This window comes from Macaca mulatta, chromosome 8 (assembly GCF_049350105.2).
Source record: "Macaca mulatta isolate MMU2019108-1 chromosome 8, T2T-MMU8v2.0, whole genome shotgun sequence".
Lineage (NCBI taxonomy): Eukaryota > Metazoa > Chordata > Mammalia > Primates > Cercopithecidae > Macaca > Macaca mulatta.
The window spans coordinates 39,059,660-39,080,180 of NC_133413.1; positions in this window are offsets into that span (position 1 = coordinate 39,059,660).

The window sequence follows — 20,521 nt, forward strand, 5'->3', positions numbered from 1 at the left end:
AAAAAGCTGCCCTTAAGTCAAGTCCTGAGCGATGAAAGTAAAAACAACTTGGCTTTGGAGTGATGGGCCAATATGACGGCTCAACGTTCTCTTTAATCTCTGCCCCAGAAGGAGGCACAGGAATGGACTCATGCTCTAGTAGAAGCAGAAATAGGAAAGAACTTATGATCAAATGTCCCTGGTCCACTGAAGCCACAAAATGAACTAAGTATCTAGGCATGAAATGGGTTTGTTGGTGAAGGAGTAGTCAAAATCAGGACAAAACTGAGAAAGCAAGTGGACACAGAGCCTTTCAGGCTAAGATCTTGGGGTTCATTGTACAGCGATGCAATAGAGAAGCGGCAAGATTGCTTGGTAGCTTGTACAAGCTCCGACTACAAGATTTCTTGCCCTCCCTCTCCCCATTCCAGCCCAGAATCTCTTATCCCCTGTGTGTTCCAGACTCTGCCCCAGATATCTGCCCCCTTCTTCTTCTGTCCCTTTCATCTCTGGGACCCTGAAAGAAGTCGGGAAGAAGGAAGCCAGGGCTGAGAGGGTATTCCTTTCTCAGGCCTCTTACTCCTGGAAAAGTGCTTGTCAGAGTGGAAAGTAGACAGACTTTAGAACAAGACAAGCAAGAGTCTGAAACTGAAATATCGTACTTAACACATTATGTAATGTAGGTAAGCTACTTAACTCGAACTTTCTATTGCTTATTTATAAAACAGTGACAGCAATATCTACCTAGCAGGATTGTCATAGCACTAAAAAGAAAAAAGAAAAAAAAAAGCACTAAAAAGTGTCCTGGCCATTTTAGGCATCTCACACATCTTACTTTTCCTCTTCTTTCCCCACTTCTACCAACATCCTCCCTTGGGATAGCCACCTTTGCTCAGGGCAGTTTCATTTGCTAGCTCTCTAGAGATACTGGAAGTCTTGTGGCCTGGTTACACACTCATTCCAACTGTTTTCAAGCCAGCCAGAGCTGTCATTTTCCCTCAGAATGTCTCTGGATGACTAAGAGGAGAAAGGGGTGTGGCTATCAGGGGTCTGCAAACCCAGTTTGAAAATTCCTAGGCAGCTGGTATCTCCAGGAGCCAGACAGCAGCCAGGATCTGGGCAATTGGCTGATAGGAGCTGCTGGCTGCCCTTCCCTTTAAGACACAGCCTTGGCCCCACCTCTGATATGCCAGTCAGATAGGAGCCCTGTTACAAGGCACAGTTCAACTGACTTTCATGTCCCATCAAGTTCAAGTTCATTTGTTTTCCCCCTTTACCACCCTATCCCCCGCACACACACGCACGCGTGCGCGCGCACACACACACACACACTGAGCTTAGAAGAAGACAGGTGAAGTTTTAGGAAACCAAGGGGTTGGCCAGAGAATGGGAGTTTATAAATATGTTTCATGTGACCTGAGAATGAGCTAGCCTCACTTAATTAGGAGCATACCAAATTTCCTCAGCAGGGAGCTAGACCTGGGAAGAGTGTGCAGGAACACTGGGAGACTGAAATGAGGGCATAAAGTCTTACTGGAAGGTACAGGACTTTTAGTACATTTCCAAAAGAAGGAAGCAAATTCATCTACAGAATGAGCCACTTACCTTCAACCTGACAGGCTGTACTATAACCTTGATGCTCTGGTCCATCAAGCTCCACTTTAGCCCACAACGTGGCATGCATGATACGTAAGAGATATTGACTACGATGTTGGAAACGGAAGAAAAATCACTCACCTCTTCTCTCTTGGCCTCCTTCTAGAACATGTTTTCCGGACTCTGCACACATTTTCAGTTTATGTCGACATCAGAAAGCCTGGGGCAAATTATTCTCTGTGCACACCAGGTTCAAAACACTGATTCCAAATGTTCCTGGCTTAGTTCTAGGTCAGAACATTTTATCGTCCATTGGGCTTCTTTCTCCCTACAAATTCCCACACCTAAAAGTGTCTCAGTGGTATTTCTGCCATGTAGACTCAGTCTCAAATAAAATGAATCAGGTCCCTGGATAGATGAAAATAGCATTGGGTTAAGTGACTCCAATACCCTCAAAAGTAAATAAATAAAGATAATTAAATAATATTTTGGAGATCCTAAAACCAGAAATTTTTTTACAAAACTTCCATACATAAGCAGAATATGCATGTAATGAAAAGGTGGGAGAGGAGTCTTTTCCAGAAATCTATGCATGATAATAAAGGCAGGTATTGAAGGAAAAAAATCTATTCTGGCAACCTTAGGTTATAAAATGAACCAGGAATCTAAACTTGAAATGCAATCACCTCTGAGTGGTATATGTTTTACAAGCAAATTCTTACTCTTGTCATCCATTCCTGTCCTTCATATTGAGACATACTTGTATTCTGGAAAGCATGGAATCCCGGAAGCTTTGAAAGAAGGTTGACTTGGATTCTAATCCCAAATCTGATAGGTACTACTTGTGCTGCCTTGGGCAAAAAACTTGAAGATTTCCAGTTTCCAAAATTGAGCAACAAGGATACTAACACCTAAGATTAGGCTGTAATTGCTTGATACATGGAAACTGTTATGATGATAATAACAATAATAACATAATAATATCATCATCATCATCATTAATAGCACCATTGTTAATTATAAGACAGTTATTCAAATAAAATAAAGGTCACAATTGAGGTTTTAAGAAAGTGAAGGAGAAGATAGAATCTGTTCCACAATTTTACACTTTCCTCAGGTCACTCTGATCTCTTGGGAATAAATTTCATGATTGGAGAAAAGAGCACCTCATAATGAATGTTAATAAACAGGACTGCAATTTCAAAATCCACATAAATTAGACCAAAAAATGCAAAAAGACATGGAAGTACAGAGGATCTCCCTTAGTCAACGCTGCCAAAAATGCTATTATGTATTCACCCAACTGGAGTTCCTTCTAACAAACTGCCACTGAGCATATGGCTACCTTGGGCATTTTTTCATTACCCCAGAGTGTGTCTACAGTCCCATGTCGGTAAACTCCATCTGTATCTCTGTCAATGGAAGAAATTTCCATCAGGAAATATCAGCAGGCATCAGGGAAAGACCTTTCCAATTTACTGAGATCGAAGGAAGTAACTGCAGGGTTCCCCTCTCTCGCCTCCCTTTTTCTCCAACTCCAGCCAAAAAATGTCTTGTTTTCTTTCCCAAAGATTATCCCATCACCCACCCCTGCCTGCTCAGGGGGAGTCTCTGGATGGTCCTTGGACACATGGTGCTGTACATGATGTGCTAGTTGTATTCTGGGTCACCCAGCCCCTTCAACTCACCACTTAATAGGAATAAGGAGAAGAGCAAGCGAAAAGGACCTCCCACTTCTCTCAGATGCTGCACCAAGAGAATGCAAAGAGAAACAGCTCTGGGTGCTTTGTTGCTGTTGCTCTAGTTATTTTAATCTCTTCATGCTGGACAGCACCCATCAGGGACTAACTTGCAGGCAGGTTTTAACATCAAAGGCAGTGATGAATGTAATGTACCCTTCTGGGCAGGGCAGGAGCCCTTGCTGGGCAGTGGGTTGGGTTGGGGGAAAGAAGGGTGCAGGGGTGAGGCAGTTAAGTGAGGGAAGCCTGCACCAGTGATTGAATGTGGGAGCAAGAGCATTAAAAAATGTCAGTCCCAGGCTTCCTTCTGTGTATCTCACAGCCTGACCGTTACATCTCGGTTGCATATTGAATGTGACCCTTGCATTCACAATGCTTCCCCTGACATTTTTCACTGTAGACTTAGACAACCATCGCATCAATGTACTAGTTTAAAAGTTTTGTACTGACTATGCTGCTTTTAGAAAATAGACTCAGGGTCAGAACAGCCCTGTTTCTCTGTTCTCTTCCCTCTCTATACCCCAAAGAAGGGCAGAGCAATGGCATAGATGAAATAGATTGCATATTGACATTCCTGGGGATAATTTCTCCATATACAAATATGTCCATTTACATGATGTATTTATTTTTTAATTTACTTACATGTAGATATATATGAAGGATATACTTAAGCCCCCGATTACCCATATCAACATTATAGCTCTCCATCACCCTGAGAGGAATGCACTGGGAAAAACCCTCACTATTTTTGAAAATCCCATTAATAACACAGGCCCCATTTGGGTGGTATTTGCAATGAGAGTCTCATTGATAAAAGAACCTACAACCAATTATCTTTGGACTTTATAGAATTTTGGATTTCCCAGAACCTATGAAGTTCATAAAAACTAATTGTAATTCTTCCTGAGTCCAAAACAATGGAAAGAAAGACACTTGGAGTAGGATTTTACGAGTTTATCTAAAAAAAAAAAAAAAAAAAAAAAGGACCCCTGGGAAAATGTTAGCCAATCACAGCAAGCATTTGTGTATTCACATCCATAAATATCCACCAGCAGAGGACGTCACAGGTCTAGGCCTCTGTCATGAATGTCTAAGTTCCTACCACGCAACTCAGGCCCGTACGCTGGAGAGAAGGGGAGGGGGACACCAAGCCAAGCCCAGTAGCGGAAGACACAGCACACCCTCATCCCAGCCTTCATAGACCCTTTCCTTACAGTACATGAGAAGTCACCAGTAAAACTAAAATTCTTTCTCAACAAGATACGCTATATTCTCACCCTCAGTTGGATATTCAGAGCCAAAACTAGAATAATGATTCACCATTGCCTTGGCCCAAAGCACATTCAATCTTTTTCCAACTCCAGTATCATTTTGGCAAAGTATCATAAAACTGCTACCAAAGCTGAATCTATTTCTATAGCTAGCTATCCATCTACATATCTTCATTGCCTACAAAATAGTAAATTTTTTTTTTTTTTTTTTTTTTTTTGAGACAGTGTCTCACTCTGTCGCCCAGGCTGGAGTCTCGCTCTGTCGCCCAGGCTGCAGTGCAGTGATGCAATCTCGGCTCACTGCAAGCTCTGCCTCCCAGGTTCACACCATTCTCCTGCCTCAGCCTACTGAGTAGCTGGGACTACAGGTGCCCGCCACCACACCCAGCTAATTTTTTGTATTTTTAGTAGAGATGGATTTCACTGTATTAGCCAGGATGGTCTCGATCTCCTGACCTAGTGATCCACCCGCCTCGGCCTCCCAAAGTGCTGGGATTACAGAAGTGAGCCACCACACCTGGCCAATCCTACCCTCTTTTTAAGGTCCAGCTCTCTCATTTTGGAAATAACTTCTTCCTCTGAACAAGCACAGTGCTCACTGCTTATATCTCTAATTATTCTTATCTCTTTCCATCTCGTGATACATTCACTTACATTCATGTCTCATTTCTCATGGGGAAAATATTCCACTTCTTGAGGATAAAATCCATAGCTGTTCCTTCTCTGTACTTCCACAACACCTACTTTTCTTTAACATTTAGAAGGCACCCAATAAATGTTGTTTGTATAAGTGAATAAATGAATAACTTTTAATTATGTTAAATAAATGCAAGGTATCATTTATAATATAGAAAAATGTATGTTCTATCCATGCAGGTGGATGTAAAATGACATGTGACTAAAAAAGAAAAAAAACTTGTCCTGGGCGTGCATGGAAAAACAAATATAAGGGGCTCAACAGGAACAAACTGCAAAATTCCAAGCTCTCTTCTATCTGCAGCTGTCCCTTCTCTTGAAATTACTTCATGCCACAGTGATATAGGACTCACAGTGCTCATTGGAATACACAATCCATCTTCAGGAGCCCATAGTCACAGGAAGAAGAGAAGAGGAAAAAAATTCCTAAGCACATTTCACCCATTGGTTTTGATCCCCAGCCAAGGCCGTCCACCTGCAAAAATTCCCCAACTATCACATTTCTTCTGCTCTGGCTGATAACGAAGATAATTGTTTCATCCACTTTGTCAAAGCTGAAATGAAAAGAGGGCAAAGCAAAATGATGCCATCGTAAATCATGGGGCTGAGACAGCAAAAGAGGGACAAGATAGCAACTTCATTAAGGGTTATGTATTGTGCCATTAAGTTGGCAGGGGGGTCACCTTTTGTGTCACACCCGGCCTCTGTGATGCATTGCCAGCTCTTCTTTCCAATAAAATTAAACGGAGATGTAAAACTGATTAGGGCCATGTTTGCTTCAGCCTGTGGCAAAGGGAATGGTGCAGGGAATAATTGATATAAGATTGCAACTGATGCATAATGACAGCAATTTCTCTTCCTGGTCATTTCATTGCTGACCTTGCCCATTAAAATAAGCCCAGCTGCCTTGGAGAAAGAGACACTTCATTTCCCATCACCCTATGGCCCCATGGCATCTCCCATTTCCCCTGATCACCAGCCTTCACCAAAACAACATAGCTAGAAATGCTGCAAGCTAGAGATTTGGAGAAGCAGCTGGTTCACATGGATATGCATTGCAGACCCTTCATGCCACTGTTAGCATCTGTCCGAACTCCTTGACTCCCCAAATGGTGGCTTCAGACAATTCTATGCTTCACTAGTTTTTAAATCCTGCCATGCTGAACATCAGGTTATTGGCCTGCTTGGTCTGAGCCTCAGACTTTCAACAAGAGGACCTATCTGTTTATTCTGTCATTGCTGAGGTATGGAAGCTGCCATAAGCATAGAAAGGACCGACTTTATCTTCACAATAACAAATCATGTCTTCTAATGCTTTATGAACTCAACAATTTAGACAGTCTCCATCCAAAGTGTACCCATTGTTCAATCAACAAATATTCATTAGAGGTCTGTTAGGTACCAAGTACTTTGCTAAGCATTGACGATAGACAGTTATGTCCCTGCCTTCATGGGGCTCACAGTTGAGTGGCATTTTCCATTGGAATACGGATGGCTCATGTGTGTTGAATGTTTATTACGTGCAAAGCACTATTCTATGCAATTTTATATACATTAACTCATGTAATCTTCACAGTAACAATAAAGTGATTATTATTATCTCCATTTTACAGATGAGAAAACAGAGAAGGCAGAGGCTAAGTACCCTGCCCTGGAAAATGGGGAGTAAGGAGAAGAACCAGTATTACTTTTCTTTTCTTTTCTTTTCTTTTTTCTTTTTTTTTTTTTTCTTTTTTTAAGATGGAGTCTTGCTCTGTCACCCGGGCTGGAATGCAGTGGTGCGATCTTGGGTCACTGCAAATTTTGCTTCCTGGGTTGAAGCCATTCTCTGGCCTCAGCCTTCCAAGTAGCTGGAATTACAGGTGCCCACCATCACACTCGGCTAATTTTTGTATTTTTTTGTAGAGACAAGGTTTCACCATGTTGGCCAAGCTGGTCTCAAAATCCTAACCTCAGGTGATCTGCCTGCCTTGATCTCCCAAAATGCTGGGATTACTGGCATGAGCCACTGCGTTGGGCCAAGAACCATTATTTCAGATGCCATGAAATATTTCAGAGGAACTAAACCTGAAGAACAATATTTTATTATTTTTTGTTTTTGTTTTTCTCTTGATTCATTCCCTAGCCTGGTCAAGTCACTGATATATTTTATCCAGACTTCAAGAAGAAAGAGTATGTATTCATCAAAGGGAATTCATGCTAGAATCCTGTGCTTTCCTATGGGTCAGGACTGCCAACAACAACAACAAAAGTCATGTATATTCCAGTTAATAAACATTTAATATCACATAATATAAAATCATATACTGTTTTCTTTCTCTTTATTTCACTCAGTGTCTGAGATTGGTGTTTCCATGGTATATCCAGATAAATGAGCAAAACTTACGGGTTCATCTCGCAAATGTCTAATTTCAGTGTTGAAATTAGGCCCCATGATTTTGGGGGTCAAGATCATGGCAAACAGCAGTGAAAAAAATCTGGCCAACAAGGCATCTGGAAACAATTCCTGTCACCCATATTCTCAACCTAGCTAAGGGATGTGGACCGTATGACTCCACGATTCTCTTGCCTTTGTCAGGAATCCCAGCAGTTAAACACGCAGATAAATATGACCTAGTCATCACAGTGACCTCTGTGGCAGTGAAGGGAGATCTATTTCTTCAGCCTTTCTTACCAGAAGCTTGAAACCTTGATCTGTTTGTCTGCCTGTCTGTCCAGCTGTCTGTCTCTGTCCCACCACTTTCTAGGCTGTGATCAAGTCCAGGGATTACAGCAGCTCTGGGTGGGAAGCTTGTAAATGACAAGTAACAGATGCTCTGCCAAAAAAGCGATCATGCCAGAGATGGACTAAGTTAAACCAGACTGCATCCACCCACCACATCTCACCATGACCCCACACCTCAGGAAGGAGGAACGCCTTAGAAGGCTTTGTATAAACGAAGATAGGGCTGTGCACACTTCCCACTCGATGACTCATGCAACATGGAATTAGAGGCCCCAACCATGCACCTATAAACAGCAAATGGAAAACAAACACAGTGAGCACGCCCACGACTGTCGTTTCCTTCCTCCTCCCCGCCTCACCTACGCACTCCCACCATCCAGGCCCCAGGCCTCTGTACTGCAAAGTCCAACCGGGGGGACTCTGTGAATGCTGGAATGATACACACAAGCTGCCCTGGCTGCAAGAAGGAGACCCCCAGGCTGAGGGATGCCACTGGATCTGAGATTCCCCTGGGACTCAGGATTTTTCCCACACAGGGAGATCATCAGAGAGAAACCTCCTCTTTGTGTCAACCGCAATCACAGACAACTTTTTCACTGATATGACACACAGACATGGTATGCTTGCAGCCATAATGACATATAATCCCTAAAACACTTTTATGAGGTGAGTGGTATCAGCCTTACTTTACAGGCAACGAATGAAACCTAGGCTCAGAGATAGGCTGGAGGCCACACAGCACTGAGGGATGATCTGCTTCCAGAAGAAAAGAATTTCCACTACTCCATGGGAGAAAGGGCACATTTGTCTGAGTGCAGACTCACATCACATCAGCCGCTCTGACCTACTCAGGACTGCTTCCTAGTCAACAGTCAAGGAAGCATGCAGGAGCCTCCACCTCCTACATTTACCCCACGCCTGCCTTAAATATTCTCAGGAAGCCAAGGATTCACTTCCCTTCCCTCCGTCTAGGCATTCAGGGCCCACATTGGGCTGGAATGCCAAGATAGCCAGGGAAACAGAGCCCATGGCTAGAAGTTGTCAAGGGCCTGCAGCCTGCACAGTTCCTTAAAAGAAACAGGGTGGGTGGAAGATGTTCATTATTCAGATCCTCATTAACAAAATTATACTTACCTTGATTCTGCTCCTGCAGAAAACAGACTGGGATTGGGTCCATTACCTCACCTTTCCCCAAGCAATGATGCTTAAATGAAGGTTGCAGGCCTCCTCTCTGTCTCATTCTCCATCTCTCTATTTCAATCCCACTCTTACTACGTGAACAAAAGATGGTCTCATCTAAAAAGAAAAAAAAAGAACAAGCTTAGGGAAGAAAATATCTAAAATAAAAGGATTCATCCCAGCAAAAATACCTGGAAGCCTCATGGCTAGCAATGCTTTAAAGAAAACAAACTTTGGTTATTCAGTTAACAAATGAAAGCTTTAGGTCTTAGCAATGTGCTGGCCAGGAGGGAATGTGAAGATGAAGAAGATACTTTGCTTGCCCTTAAAGAGTCCTACTGGGTGTTTCTCAATGCCTTCCAGGGACACTTGCTGCACACCTGTCACACACTGACATGTGCCCTCTGCCTTGACTGTTAGAACTGGAGCCAGAAACCCAAAGATGTGGATTCTGAAAATGGAGCCAGAAAAAAACGTGGATTGCAGAATTTTCACAAGGTCCCTCTCGGTGTTATTCTCTAAGCCAACATGGCACCAAATTCCTGAAAAATGCTCCAGAGCACCTTCTCCTACTCCCTTACTTAATTTGTCAAAACCCTGTGTCGCATCAGTATCTGCCATGGGGTTTTGCAGAGGCTGAGTAGTGGGCTGAAACCCCCCATTGCACTCTGACCAGACAGTACAGCCCCTTCTCCATCTATCAGTCAGATTCAGAAAGTCATAATGTTGAATTTAGAGAAAGGGTTTTCCCCTGGTAAAATAGAAACCACTTTTGAAAACCACTGAAGAGGTTATCTGAGCTATTTTCCAGCCCTGATATTTAGTGATATAGGATTGTTGTCTGTGATTAAAAGTCCACTTGTGTAGGGTCAGTGCTCACCGAAAGATTTCCCCAAAACTCTCCTTACCTCCTTCAGGAGATTGTCATCATTGAAGGAAAACAGCAGAGCCAAGCCCCTCAGTTGCCCAGACCCATGTAACTGACAATGGCTGACTCATTCAACAAATATTTACTGAGAACTGCAGCATGACAGCAGTGTGCCAGCTGTTGACTTCGTGAGAATCAGTCGGCTCCATGGAAACTCCCCACAGCCCAGCGCTTAACAGCACTTTGGGTCAGGCTGACCTGGACTCCAGCCTGGGCTCATTGTCTGTGCAGCCGCTGAAGGTTGCTCACTCATTCTGAGCCTCAGTCTCCTTGTCGGTAAGAATAATGTTGTGAAGATCCATGACAGTCTTACTGAAAATGCATAGCATAGTGAGTGTGAAAACACATAGCACATACTAAATGCTCAAAAAATATCGTGATGACTACTGTCATAAAGTTCAGTTGCTTACTATCTCTCCCCTGAACTCTCTCAGCTCTCTAAACTGGTATCTCTGACTTCCGTTATCACCCTTCCCCTTCATCTTCTGATTGGGCCAGAGGGATGGCTCTTCATTCTTATTCATGCTTGAAGGCCAAATTCAAATGTCATCCCACTCTGCTAAGGCATTCTTAATTCTCAGACGCAAAATTAAACTCTGAGATTCCCAGTGCATACTTCTGTTTTTTCCATTATAGCATTTGATACGTTGTATACATTCATTTATGCAGCAAATATTTATTGAGTGTCTACCAGGTGCCAAGCCTTGCTCTAAGCCCCAGGGGATACATCAGGGACACCCAGACAATTGCTTGTTTGTGTCTCAGTCTCTAATCTCCCAGTCCCTACAGGGTGAGAGAGAAGGAAGCAGCGTTCCTCGCCTTAGCTAAATGTTTCAACCAACGTGTTCAACACGAGTTTTCTCAAATGGGCAAATGAATCTGATAGCTATACCTGTGTCACTGGATCTGCAAGAGTGGAAGTACAAAAGCTGCCTTCCTACTGTGGTTTGGGAATCCACAGGCGACTGGAAAAACCTTGGGTTGCCTCTCACAACCCATGGATTGCGTCATCCCAGCCCTCAGCTCCACAGCCTGCATCTGCCGCTAGGAACTAAGGCAGGAGAGAAAATCAGGGAAGAAAAAAGAAGGCATGGTAGAGGTTAACACAAGTTTCAAACTTTAAAATTTGAAGAAAGGCTAGAGGCCTATGGAGACCTACAGGAACCCTAAGTTAACATCAGGTGCACACACCTGGGGCCTTGTGTTTGGTCCAGCCGCTTGCATCAGGCCTGTGGACAAGCCCCTGGGAGAGATTGCAGCTCCAGACTCTTCCAAGAAGATATTAGCAAGGATTTATATTTCTGCTCCAGCCCCCTCTCACCTTCTAGCATTTGGAAAAGACGTCATAGGAGCCAGCCTGGCCACAGGGGAACAACAGCAAAAGTGGGGGACAAACAGAACAAAGAGAGGTCAGTTGATGTGCAACAGCCCTCTCCCCAGAGGATTCCTCCTCTCACACTCCCATGCCATGTAAGACAGAGCCAAGGAACAAAAGAATAGGAAATGAACTAAGTGGCTAAAATATTCCAATCCCCAAATCCCATTATCAGCTTGTAGCATTGCTGGGACACCTGTGGTTAAAGGCAGAGAAGCTGATGCAGCATCTACAGAAGCCATGAGGCCAGCACAGGTCATGAGTCAAAACCTTGAGGAGTATGTTTGTGCGTGTGTGTGTCTGTGTGTGCGTGTGTGTGTGTTCTCATGTAGATACACACAGTCAAGGAGCATTGTTTCAGGTCTACTGTTTCCACTGTCCTTCTTTAGCTAAATAACAACCGATAGTAAGTTGGGGGCAGTGGGGGCAAGAAAAAGGAAAAGGAATGAATAAAATATTGCGCTGGGTGGCTTGAAGCAAAGCAAATCCAAGACTCCCCAAAGCAGCTCAACTGCTCTCAGAGTTTTCTTAGAAAGGCAACCACCAAGAGGGGCATTCCAGCACCCTTCTGCTTGAGGGTGATAATGGACACAGAGAGCTCTATCACCATTGCTTCAAAGGTGCAAACGCTGCTCAGAAAAGATTCTTACCAAATTCTTCACGTTTCAGATAACATCTGTAATCTGATGTTATTTTTCACTTAGCTTTGTGCCTAGTAGAGAGCAAGTACTTGGCGCAGACTCATTGAATATATGAATGAATGAATGAATGAATGAGATAGGGGAAAGCTGTTTCCATCAGAAAACATTAAGGCTGAGTATGGAGGGGAGAAAGGAAGGTCAAAAGGATAAGAGGAGCTGGAGCCACTGAGTTCTTGGTCAAATAAATGGCATGGTATGGGTATGGCCCCTTTGTCATTTGCAAGTCACGAGGGGAGCTACAGATATATGAGACATTAGCCTGTCCTCAGGGAGCATATGATCCATAGCCAAGGGCCAATGTGTGCACAAATGGTGATGAACAAAAACAACAACAGCCACAAAAAGCAGCACAGGGAAAGTGCCAGCAACACAAGCCCCAGTAAGAAACAGTGCGGAACAAAACATAGGTGTCAACAGCAAGGGTCCTCTAAATTGCAAGGGTACTGTTATTTTGGACTCTGGCAGTGGGGCTCAGAGGCTCAGAAGTGCAGTACCCAAATATTCTTTCAGGTGGCAGAAGGACAGCTGGAACCTCTGGCTCCACAAGGTACCTTTCTGTCCCCTATTTGCTTGCCAGTCCTGCCGACTCAAAGAGTCGGGCGTTAATCGCAGAGGGATTTTTGTAATGTCTTTATATAGATGAGTTAATGTAAAGGCTTTCCAACATAAGCATGTTTTTCTATTCCTTCTCTCTGACCTTGGCATTTTCTTTCTCCATTCCAGGCTCAGTGCTGTCCTGTGGCCAGGTTTGCCTCTCATTTGTCAATGTTATTATTGAATTTTCAAATGCCAGTAGTACACATAAATCAATGGCTTTCTTCTCCCTACTGGCATATCCCTGCCACATGTGGTCATTCATTTTTTTAATAAGTCCTCCTCTCCTTTCACCCATTTATAAAAATGCATCTTGTCCCCCCACCACCGTCCATCACTCGGTGAGCCCAGCTATTTGTTGCCCCTGAGTGCTTATTCATCAACGTTTTCAAAAGCAAAATCACTCTTCGCCTCCTGCTCTTATTGTGCCATCAATCTTGACCGGAGGATCAATAAACTTCGCTTCTGCAATTTCCCCCCCACCCCTTCGGAGCTGACTCTCTCCAAAGTGCAGTCTTTTTATTTACATTTTTAACTGATCATCAGCAGAGGGGGGATGGCGGTGTCAGGGAAGCGAAGGGCTTTCATTTGCTCCCGAGGCAGCAATAACCATCCATGCATCGGTCATTTAACACGGTAACCCAGTGAAATTGATACTCGACTCTTCCCTGCCCAGGGTCCACCCGCGTAAATCATAACCTGAGGAAACAAAAGCCCTGCCTGAGCAGTGTGTCTTGCCAGCAGGCAGGCAGGCAGGGAACGAGGCTGAGTGACTCACCCTCTCCAAGTCTGGTTGGAGGAGAGGCACATGGTTTCCAGGAATTTCTCTGCATTGTTTTATATGTATTAAGGGAAAATTAAAATAAAAGGATCTGAAGTGTTGAGAAAAGGAAAGACGGCTGAATTTAAAATGGGCAGACGTATAAGGCCAGGCTGGCAAAGGGGCCTTGAATTGACTGGCTCATTAAATCTCCTCGAGGCTTGTAGACACATCAAGTTCACAGGGCTCTTGCCTGCTGTTAATGCTTGCAGAGAGACGGGCAATGTCCAAATTGCAAAGCTCCATGAGGCAAGCGAGTCGCCTATGAAGTCAGAGGGATTTTGGTTTAACCCACCCTAAGAGCATTTCCTCAAGTCTGAACTAAAACACAAGCAAGATAATATGGATTTGACACCCCAACATCCACTGAGGATTAAAGCATACTGTCTTTCTTGGTTTGGTTTTTCCATTACTATTTAAATTTTGAGCTGCTTTAGGGCTTCCTAAAGGTAGTGAGGCTGGCTAACCTAGTCAGGAAGCTTGCCAGCTGATCACTAAGTACTGTAAAGTGTTAATGGTACCCTCTCTCCCACCACTAGTGTTCTCAGCTTAATGAAGAATGATACAGATGAAGGGAAGCTGGGAAAAAAAACTCACCCCTGTTGCATACCTACCCTGCTCCAGGTACTCCACATCTGCCACTGTGCAGATTGTTACAGCAACTCACCAGGTAAGTTCTGTGGCCATGATTCAAGAGTGGGTAAATTGCCATACAGAGATTCAGCTACGGACCCAAGCTATAAATTTTGAATACAGCTCTCCAATTTCAAAGTCTTTTCATTACCCAATACTATCTCAAGTCCTCAGGAGTCATCTGACTCACACCAGAGAAGTGTGTGACCAAACCAAAGGAGTTTTATGGGGAGTGCCTGTAAGTGATCTAAGAGGACAGACTCCTTTTCCAACCCCAGAGCCATCAAATTCCTGTCATAGGTTTTGGTGACAAAGGAAATTCAGGGTCCAAGAGTTAAAGCGGCCTCAGGAGTCTGGCATCCAAGACCCAGTAGGGCTGGAGGAAAGCAATGCATTGCATGATGGATGATCTATTCCAAAGTGGGGGTGGGGTGGCCACTGCTTTTCAGGAAGTCCCTTCTCCTTCCTGAGCCTAGTTTTTTCACCTCTAAAATTAAGGAGTTGGACTCCATGATGCCTAAGGTCTCTCCTAGATGTGAAATTGCTATAATCCCATGATCTATATTCCATTAGCATTTTCGGCAAAGGTACGCAGCTTGGAATACACAGAGCTGACCTGAGTATGGCATCTTTAGATACGAAGCCCTCCCTGTCTTCAACTCTGTGGTGTCAGAGAGTGCCAAGATCAGAGAGAGTTTGCAGCGGCACTTTACAAATATATGCTGTCTTCTTTCTTTAATCTCTTCAGTTATAATATGGGAGCAATCAGATTTGATGAAGGCACTGCTTCGGGGGCTTTAGATATTTGGATTCACATTTTTGAATTTCACGGGGAGGTAAAATTTTGAAATAAAAATATAACATGGGCCAGGCGCGATGGCTCATGCCTGCAATCCCAGCACTTTGGGAGGCCGAGGCAAGCGAATCACCAGGTCAGGAATTTGAGACCAGCCTGGTCAACATGGTAAAACCCCATCTCTACTGAAAATACAAAAAAAAATTAGCTGGGCGTGGTGGCAGACACCTGTAATCCCAGCTACTGGGGAGGCTGAGGCAGGAGAATCACTTGAACTCAGGAGGCAGAGGTTGTAGTGAGCCAAGATGCACCACTGCGCTCCAGCCCGGGTGGCAGCGCAAGACTCCATCTGAAAAAAAAAAAACACACATATATATATGTGAGTATATATGAGATACATATACGTATATATACACAAAATAAATATATATATGTGTGTGTCTATATGATAAATAAAATCTTTGGGACCTAACATAGTGTTGTCAACTTTTTAATCGGCTGCATGAGGGCAATAATAACTGACGATCTACTGTCACCATTTTATCACAATGAACGAACATTTTAAATCCCCAACGCTAAAAAAGGAGGTAATCACTAGAGACAGGTACCAGTCCACAGACTATCATTTAACAACTGGGCTAATCCCACTTACTTATCAAACTAAAATGGTATGTTGTCCCAAGGAGAGAGACTGTGCAGTGAGGACCACGCTGATAATCTCATCTCCGAGTTGCAGGCTTTGTGCACAGCTCACTAATTAATACACACACGTTACCTTTTATTGTTGTTAAGTACATAAATCTCTGTCCCTTTAATGAGACTATACGTACCTTAAATACTGGGGCCATGTCTTCCCTTGGGTTTTTCATCACCAAGTAGAATTAATCTTGTTACTGGGTTGTACCTCTCTGAGATTGGAGGATGAGCTCATTTATGTGGCTAAACTGAGCAGATGGTAAGAGTGGGCTGAGGTGAAATAGAAAGGTTCCTGGAGGTCATGTCAGTTGAACCTATGAGATGTACAAGCAGCCAGGTCCAGAGCTCTGGGCACAGCCCCTGGGCAGCTTCTCAAGCCACTTCCTAGTCCCCCTGGGGTCCACAGCTATCACTAGTCTAGACAGGGCTGCTGAGGGAACCACAGAACTGAGAGTTAATAGAGATTCTGGCCAGGGAAATCTAGAAACACCACTGCCTGTGCCTTGCTTACCTTGTGAGAGTGACGTAAGGAGAAACAGGACCCTCAGTCAATTACCATCGGCTCCAAAATGGCTGACTTTAGCAAACACAGCAGAAGATGCTTGCTCATCAGCTCTGTGTTCTAAGTTAATCCCAGGAAAGCACTAGAAAATACACTACTTTGCTTGAACACCAGCCAAGCTGTCAATCTTAGGGCTGCTTCAGTCCTGGGCACCAGGCTTATGTAACTTCAGCTGTTTTGCTAATAGGCCAGAAATAAACAATGAGTGACTGGTCATTTTTTAAAGCCAGCTCCCCTGCAAGGGAAAGAGAGAGGAAGCCAAGGGGCTGAGGGAGGAAGTGCCTGCCAAGGTAATAAATACAAACCAAAATCTCCAACATTTTGTGGTTTGACACTTAATTGATTAACTAATTTGAGGCAACAAGATTTAGTGTTCCTGCAGATTAGTGTCGAAGGGGTAATTATAGCTAAAGCTCCCATCTCTAAAGACCGTGGCCGCTGCAGCTCCTCACGGGCCAACGCTGCATTAAAGCCCACATATTATGACCCAGAGATACAAAAGGTTTTTTGGAACACGTCCCTTTTCAGCTCTGCGTGCTGGGATTGCTCTGAAAAGGTCATTTGGTGCCTTATCAGCATAGACAAAATCCCCTGTCTATAATGTATGTGTTTATTCTCAAATTAAATATATTAATGTATTATTTGTTCTTAAAATGTCATGGAATAGATAGTGAGCTTAGCCCTCCTGGCAGACCTTTGAAGCTTAAAGAGTAATGTAATAATAGTACATTAATCCATAGGCCGTTCAGTCATCTCCCTGTGGAGGCCCCAGCCTCTGGTACACGCTCCAAAATGCTGGATTTTCTGCACATGTTCTTAAGAGTCTATTTCTTTAACAACAGCTGGAGTGATAGAGCAGGTTCTACTGAAGCTAAGAAAAGGCAGTTACCTCTAGTATTTAGGTGGAATAATCCTACCATGAACTTGAAAACTGGAAGTGACCTATGTGCTCCAGGGTTAAAAAAAAAAAAAAAAAAAAAATTAGGGAAATTGGAAAGGGAGCCTAGAAGCAATAGAACTTACTTTCTTTGCCAATCTCCTTTGGCCAAGTTTTCATAGGAAGGATGACTAAATGTGCTGTGTGATCCCAGCTTAAGTGGCTGGAGATCAGATTGGCCCAAGAGGTAGCAAATGCAACTGCAGTCAACACGATCACACACAGTGCTTAGGTAGGGCCTTGGCTTGGTGCTGCCAGTCCCTCGATGTTCGGAGGCACAGACATGAAGGAGAGTGGAGGCAGAAGATTTTAAACCCAAACTCCCTTGCATCTGCTCCAGCAAAAAATAAACAAGTCTGCTTAGGTGTTATTGAAGTAATTCTATTTCCATTCTGGTACCACTTCACTCTTCTTAGTTCTGGCTTTTGTAGCCCCAATTCGATTGGATCTTGGACTGGATTCTAGTTGCATCTCCACTTCCTGCCTCATCTCAGTCTGATATCTGTTGATGTGTCCACTTCCAGCTCTGATCTTGGGCTCCCAGCCTGTGTTTCATGAGTGTTTCAGGTTGAATGCTGGGTTATGCCTTCACCCCTTTGGGTTTACTGTTGGGCTTCTCCATACCAAGTAGCTAAAAGTCTTAGGTGGGGTTCCCTGGAAGCTGACTCTAAGAGGTGCATGATTAATCAGAAGGCTATCTACCCCTAAGGAGACAAGGAAGGCAGGATTGAACAAAGGGGAAGCTGATCAGAAATTAAGGCTTCAAACCAGTCCTGGAGTTTTGGATCTTGGAAGGCCCTTGAGAGTTGTCCTAAACTGAGGGAAAAGGGCCAGATCTTTCTATCCCTGCACTTATCAATCATTGGCCATCCCTCTGGGGAAGGTGCAACTTGGACAAAGCAGGGCAATTCCCGGCAACTATCCATCTGTCATCTGTCAGCAGCCAATGTTCCCAAGAGCCAATGTTCCCAGGAGCCAACATTCCCAGCAGCTGGAGGACAGACGCGTTGGCCCAGAAGAGCGGCTCTGCCTAGGAGAAAGGTCACTGTAGGCACAACTTGTAGCGCTCTCTGCTATTGGATACCCCGGACTACCCTTCAGCCTTTTCCTAAGAAATTAACCTGCTTTCTCTTCTAACCAACAGTTCTGTCCCTCTGCTGCCCTCTGGTGGCTACTGATACAACTACCCCAACCAGTAAAGCCCCTTTGACCCCATGTGCCAAAGTGTGGGTCCGTATTGCACAATGTGCAGTGAGAATTGGTGACCACCAAGCTCTTCTTACAAGTCAGTGGGCACCAGCAAGATACCGAAATGTCATTGACACTGAAGAGAGTCTTCTCTCTACGTTTTTCTTTCACTCTGTCAGCAAATGGAATTATATGCCCCTAGACCTTCATTTCTTTAAGTCTTGAAGGCTTTGGGATCTTTAGGAGGTTCCTGATTAAGATAGCTTACTCTTGGGTTGGTGGCAACATTATTTCTTATTAAATAGCTTCCATGAAGGATTCGTTGAGAGTACAGCCTTTCAGGGAATAGAATGTGAGATATGGGAATGGAGAAGAATCAGTCACAGATGTTCACCACCTTGTGCATAGCCAGAGCTGCCCAATGTTGATCGGATGGCATTCCCTGCTTTGCAAACTATGGGGAGTATCTGTTTTTTTAGGAGGCAAAATTAGGTATGATGTAAAGAGAACAAGGATCGGAGTTACTGGATCTGTCTTCCAGTCCCAGTTCTGTCACTTACTGAGTATGTAGTATTGCAGTTAACACTACACAATCACTTGTCTGGGGATCAGTTTCTGCATCTGCAAAATGTGATAATACCTACTCAACAAGTTGTTTGCAGGAGATTAAATTTGGTGCACGTGTCAAATCACATTGCAAAGTGCTGTGTTATTCAATAACTACCAGAGCAATCAGAGACCAATTTTAAGACATTTTCTGGTGAACCCCAAAATGTTCTTCTCCAAAACACAAGGACCAAAGTGACTACTATTTTTTTTTTATGGAGTCTGGCTCTGTCACCAAGACTGGAGTTCAGTGGCATGATCTTGGCTCACTGCAACCTCCACCTCCCAGATTCAATCAATTCTCCTGCCTCAGCCTCCTAAGTAGCTGGGACTACAGGTGCGCGCCACCATGCCCAGCTAGTTTTTCGTATTTTTAGTAGAAATGGAGTCACCATGTTAGCCAGAATGGTATCGATCTCCTGGCCTCGTGATCTGCCCGCCTCGGCCTCCCAAAGTGTGGGATTACAGGCGTGAGCCGCCGCGCCCAGCCCCGAGTACTATTAATACAAACCTCCACCTGACATACCAACTCTTCCGTGGATTCAGGTAAATCCATCCAGCAAGGAAAAGGATTTCACATAACAATCATTAAAAACCATGAATAACACGCAGCTGTGAAGATAATTTAAGTGGAAAGATGCAAATGTTACTATGAACCTTGCTATACCTTTGCATATTCTCAAAGTTACTTCCTGATGTGGAGGCAGGAGGAAATCTTTGGGGAATGGTTCACCCTTCCACCAGGCTTAAAGCTGGAATGCGTGTCAGCTGGAACAGGGGCTGTGTGCTCACCTTAGAAAGGTCCACTCTCCTCGGCAAGTGCTTCCCAACTGGTGGGCAAACTGCAGTTTTGTTTTGTTTTGTTTTGTTTTTAGTGCAGGAGATATCTCCACAACAGAACTGAATCATCAGACTGTTGAGACGTATTGAGAGAATGTTTTCAATCAATAATGGACTTCAAACAGGTGAAGTTAAGGATGAAGTTAGGTCCTGGGACTGGGTGTCTGGAAGTAAAATCATCACTGAGAGTTCACAAGGATGCACCAGAGCCCACCAGGTTATGGTGACATCACACCTGTCTAACACAGAATGGAAGAGCAAGAGAAGGCTGTGTCCTCCCATACATAATCTTTATGAGAAATGTTGTAAGTTAATTTTTAAAACTAACCCTCAAGTGTATATATAAGTACATATATCCACACATACCTATATACAATATATGACCCCACATATGTCATATATATGGCCGATATTCAACTGACAACAACAAATATTAAGAATGCAAACAAGAGTCAGAAAGTAGGAAAATATGTTTGAAAATTCAAAATACATTATCACAAAATCGAGCTTCCAATGTGCTTATCTGATGCCTCACTCCAAATAGATGTCATTTTAAAAGTTAGAAGGAAAAGAACATTTAAAACTATCAGAAAAGTAACTGAAACTGAAAGATACTGAAAGAATAATGAAAACTGAAGGAAACTGAAAAATTATGCATGT